At 52.5% G+C, this 5313-nt stretch overlaps 1 long non-coding RNA gene across 1 annotated transcript; it reads left to right on the top strand.

Annotated features, from left to right (window-relative positions):
* The first annotated feature begins 310 nt into the window (after positions 1–310).
* On the top strand, positions 311–4824 carry LOC138362732 (uncharacterized). Its single transcript, XR_011227914.1, has 2 exons — positions 311–681; positions 4793–4824. It is a non-coding gene; the product is annotated as an uncharacterized lncRNA (long non-coding RNA).
* The last annotated feature ends 489 nt before the right edge of the window (positions 4825–5313 follow it).

The following is a 5313-nucleotide window of genomic DNA, read 5'->3' as shown; positions in this document are numbered from 1 at the left end:
TACCACCTATGGTATTATCTCAACTATGGTATTTGTGCTTGGGGTTCTACTACCCAAAATCATTTATGTCCTCTAATTATTCAACACAAAGCTGCTATTAAAACAGTATCTAACTCTGGCCCCAGACAGCACTCAGTACCCTTACTCAAATCTTTGAATATGTTAGATATTAAGTCACTGCACATCCTCTCATGTGTACTCTATATATTTAAAACTCTGAACTGCAATGTCAATCCTGACCTTAGAAGCTTCCTAGAAGGTTGTGACAGAACTCATGGGCATCACACTAGAAACAAATGGCCCACTGCCTTTTGACGAAAGGCGGTGGAGTTTCTGACGGGGGAAGGAAGAGACAATTGCGCATCGCGTCCCGCAGGCGTGGTGCGGCCAGCCTGGGTGGCATAAAAGGCGCGGGAAGTCAGGTCCCGCTCTCACTCCCTCTCCCGACCAGGTCCAAGATTCACGAAGCGGCTCCACGCTCAGCACCACGCCTCATCGACACGTGGGCCAGTACCCTTACCACTTCTACGTTTTGTTTACTGTGTACACGGGATTTCTCAAGCAATCGGGCTCCCTCTCCGCTACTATGGTCCCACAACTGATATTCTCCGATCCTTTGGGGCCTTCCACATCCCAGGCCGGTACCGCAGGGGCCCCCTGCCCTACCCAGCAAACCCTAAGGTAAGAGAGTTTCCTGTACAAGTTAGTCAGGACTACCCCCAGTGCTGGCGTGTGTTTGCGCCGTCCCTCGCGGCCCGTTCGTGCCGCTTAGCTAGTTCCCTAGGGCCTTCCGCCTGCTTGCCTCCCTGGGGTTGTGGCGTTCCTCCAGGTCGGGACTGGTGCGCTGGTTATCTGCGGCGACTTCATGTGGCCTGGTTTCGGTGGTCCTGTGCCCTGGGGCCCGGCCCTATTGCGTGCTCGGTGGACCATTCGTCCCAGGTGTGCCCTCCCCGGTTTGCTGTGCCCCTAGGCTTGCCCTAGGGGCCATGTTTCGCCCGCGCCTGGCCGTGCGTGCGCGGCCAGGCTCCTTCTGTGGTCTGGCATCGCCCTCTGTGGCGACGCCACGCGGCGGTTCCCGGGGTTCTGAGCCCTGGGGCCCAAGCCCGGTAGGCGGCGCCCACGTGGCTTGGAGCTCGGTGAAGCACTCGCCCCAAGGATGCCCTTCGTTTCCTTCCCTGTCCCAGGCGTTTTCCCCGGAACCTGGTTTGTTGCGCCCTCTTGGCTGGCCCTAGGGGCCAGGGTTCGTGATGCGCTTGGACGTGCGTGACCGGCCAGGCTCCCTGCGAGCGTCCTGGCGTCACCCTGGTGGCGACGCCTCCTGGCCGGGTTTTTAGTTGTCTTTGTCCCTAGGGCCCGACCCTAGGGGCCCATGCCAAGGACGGCATCACCAACGTGGCATGGAGCTCCAGGAGCGCTTGCCTTGGGCTGTGTTCGCTTCCTTCCTGTCCTTCTCCCTTCTCGCCCTCGGGCAGGAGACGCCCTTGTGGCGGCAGTGCCCCGGTGGGTAGGCCCAACACTTTCTTGTTATTGGCTGACTTGCGTCAGCCGGTGTCGTCCGGCATGTTCTTCTGATGTTTGTCTGGACGGTGATGCCCTGCTTGTTCGTCCCAGTTGTTTGTCCGTCCGGTGTTGCTCGTTTTGTCCGTATCTAGGCGTTTTGCCTGGCTGGGGTAGATCAGCCTGTTCGTTCCTAGACGTTAGTCTGGCTGGTGTAGCACAGCCTGTTTGTCCCTGTAGTTTGTCTGGCTGGTGTAACCCAGCCTGTTCGTCCTAGACGTTTGTCTGGCTGGTGTAGCCCAGCCTGTTCGACCTAGACGTTCGTCTGACTGGTGTAGCCCAGCCTGTTCGTCCTAGACGTTTGTCTGGCTGGTGTAGCCCAGCCTGTTTGTCCTAGAAGTTTGTCTGGCTGGTGTAGCCCAGCCTGTTTGTCCTAGAAGTTTGTCTGGCTGGTGTTGCCCAGCGTGTTCGTCCCTAGACGTTTGTCTGGCCGGTGTAGCCCAGCTTGTTCGTACTAGACGTCTGTCTGGCTGGTGTAGCCCAGCCTGTTCGTCCCTAGACGTCTGTCTGGCTGGTGTAGCCCAGCCTGTTCGTCCCTAGACGTTTGGCCGCTTGGTGTAGCCCAGCTTGTTCGTCCCAGTTGTTGTCTGGCCGGTGTAGGCCAGCTTGTTCGCTCCAGACGTTTGTCTGGCTGGTGTAGCCCAGCTCGTTTGCCCAGACGTTTGTCTGGCTGGTGTAGCCCAGCTCGTTCGCCCAGACGTTTGTCTGGCTGGTGTAGCCCAGCTCGATTCGCCCCAGACGTTTGTCTGGCTGGTGTAGCCCAGCTCGTTTCGCCCCAGACGTTTGTCTGGCTGGTGTAGCCCAGCTCGTTCGTCCCAGACGTTTGTCTGGCTGGTGTAGCCCAGCTCGTTCGCCCCAGACGTTTGTCTGGCTGGTGTAGCCCAGCTCGTTCGCCCAGACGTTTGTCTGGCTGGTGTAGCCCAGCTCGTTCGCCCAGACGTTTGTCTGGCTCGTGTAGCCCAGCTCGTTCGTCCCAGACGTTTGTCTGGCTGGTGTAGCCCAGCTCGTTCGCCCCAGACGTTTGTCTGGCGGGTGTAGCCCAGTTCGTTCGTCCCAGACGTTTGTCTGGCTGGTTTAGCCTGCTTGTTCGTCCCAGTCGTTCGTCTGGCTGTTGAAGCCAGTCTGTTCGTCCCAGTTGTTTGCCTGACTGGTGTAACCCAGCTTGTTCTTCCCAGTCGTTTGTCTGGCTGTTGAAGCCCAGCGTGTTCGTCCCAGTTGTTTGTCCGGTCGGTGTAGCTCAGCTTGTTTGTCCCAGTCGTTTGCCTGGCTGGTGTAGCCCAGCTTGTTCGTCTCAGCTGTTTGTCTGGCTGGCGCAGCCCTGCTTGCTCGTCACAGACGTTTTGTCTGGCCGGTGGAGCCCGGCTTGTTCGTACACGGATGTTCAGTCTGGCCGGTGTAGCCCGATCTGTTCGTACCCAGTCGTCTGGGATGGCCGGTGTATCCCGGCTTGTTCGTACCCAGTCGTTTGGGCTGGCCGGTGTATCCCGGTTTGTTCGTCCCCAGGTGTTTGCTGGCCCCGGTGTCCCACGTTATGTTCGCCCCAGCCGTTTGGCCTGGTCGGGGTAGACCGGCCCGTTTGTACCTTGACGTCTCGTCCACTCGGTAGCCGCCTGTTGTTCCTGCACGTACACGTTCCCTCCTGTTTCCCTGTCCTGTCCTCCAGCGCAGGCGCATGCCGTCGGGCGGTCTGTCCGCTTGGGTGGGCTATGTTATGTTATTATCTTTTATTTAAGTTTCTAAATTAATTATTGCATTGTTCAGCTTAGTTATGCCTTGTATTTACTTACTATTCCTCTAGCAGCGTTAATGCAGTGTCCATTGCTGTGGGATACTCAACTAATTTTGTTTCACTTTTGAGAATATTATTGCTAGGCTAGCCATTCTCCCTTGATTATTACTGTTTTAATAACCATTCCATCCCTTGAACATTACAGTTTTACGCTATCCAAACCATACCATGCACATTACTGTTTATCCTACCATCTTATCCCTTGATTAATCCCGCTTTAAGCTACCAAATCTTCCCATGATTACCACTGTTTCTTTTATTTGTTCAGCTTATATGCAAGTACATTATATTACGGTCTTATTCTATTATTAGAATATATTATTCCCCTCCCGTTCTCACTGTTCTGTTCTACTCCTCCAGGGTAGGCGCATGCCGTAGAGCGGTCTGTCGGTTTGGGTGAGCTACGCCATGTTATCATTTATTTAAGTTCCCTAAATTATTTTATTACTTTGTTCAGCTTTCAGTTATGCCTTGTATTTACTTACTATTCCTGTTGCAGCGTTAAGGCAGTGTCCATTACCGTGGGATATGCAAATAATTTTGTTTTCACTTTTGAGACTATTATTGGTTTACTCTAGACCATCTATTCCATGAATAAGTACTGTTTAATTAACCAATCTATCCCATGAACTTTACAATTTTAATCTATCCAAACTATACCATGCCTATATTACTGTTCAACCTAACCATCCTATACCTTGTATAGTCCTGCTTTAATCTACCCAAATTATCCATGATTATCACTGTTTACTCTTTTATTTGTTCAGCTTAAATACAAGTATATTATATCTTTTATTTGTTCAGCTTAAATACAAGTATATTATAATACGGTCTTAAGCTATTTACTTGTTCAGTTTCAGTTTGTCTTGTATTTACTCCGCTATTTATTCTGTTTCTAGCACTGCTTACGCCTTATGCCTTTCTTACTGTTTTGGCCTCGCTATGTTATTTATATTATTTAAGTTTCTAAGATTAATTTGTTACATAGTCCAGCTCCAGTTATGCCCGGTATTTACTTAATAACACTGTTGCAGTGTTAAAGCTGTGTACATTTCTAGTGGGATACTCAATTAATTTTGTTTTTACTTTTGAGATTATTATTGTTTGAATTCTTCTATACTATACCACGATTAATACTGTCTTAATATAAACAAACTATACAATGAGTAATACGGTCTTATTATAACCAAACTATACCATGAATATTACTGTTCAATCTATACATGAATATTACTCTCTTAATCTATTTTAACTGCTCAGAGTTTATTACATTGGTTTTATTACGATAGCATTGGCTATGTCCGGTGTTCTCAATCACTATGGACACTTAACTTTACCTTGCTTTTGTCTACTTGTGTATGTGACGGTTGCCGGTGCGGCAGCTGGGCCTCCCTGCCTGTTTTTCCCCGTTAGACCTGTTGATGCTTACTTTTTCATTTTCCGCAGTAGCGAGAAGCCGGATCACGCAGCAACTGCAACACGGAAGAGGGCTCGGGCGACGTCGCGTGAGGACAACAGCGCAGTGGGGTGAGGACGCAGCCGACCTTCGCTTCGCCTCCCCCCCCCCTCGGGGGCCTCCTCGAGCGGCTCTGATGTGCACGGCGACCACACTTCCCAGAGGCCACTGCCGGCAAAGCGGCGGGTGGCACAGCGTCGCAGCCTCCACCTTTTTCGGCCGACGATTGGACGACGCTGCAGGCGCCCATCGCGCAGGCTCGGGGGCCCTCTCATGTCACAAGCCTTCAGGGCATGGGAACCACCGAGGCAGACCCTGCCGCGGCTGCTACAGCCGCCCCTGCCCCCCTCCTTCACCGACCGTCGCCCACGGGCCAAGGCCAGGGGGCATAAGTCTAGGCGATGTGCGAGCTCCTCCAGTTTGTCCTCCTTCCTTCCTAGTTTTGTAGCGTAGTTGCTCTGCCTCCCTTAGGTTTCCCTCGCGGCCAGCGGGCACTCGCCCTTCGGGGGGG

This window comes from Procambarus clarkii, chromosome 9, assembly GCF_040958095.1.
Source record: "Procambarus clarkii isolate CNS0578487 chromosome 9, FALCON_Pclarkii_2.0, whole genome shotgun sequence".
NCBI lineage: Eukaryota > Metazoa > Arthropoda > Malacostraca > Decapoda > Cambaridae > Procambarus > Procambarus clarkii.
Note: the sequence above shows the minus strand (reverse complement) of the source record. Positions and strands in the feature narration are given on the sequence as shown.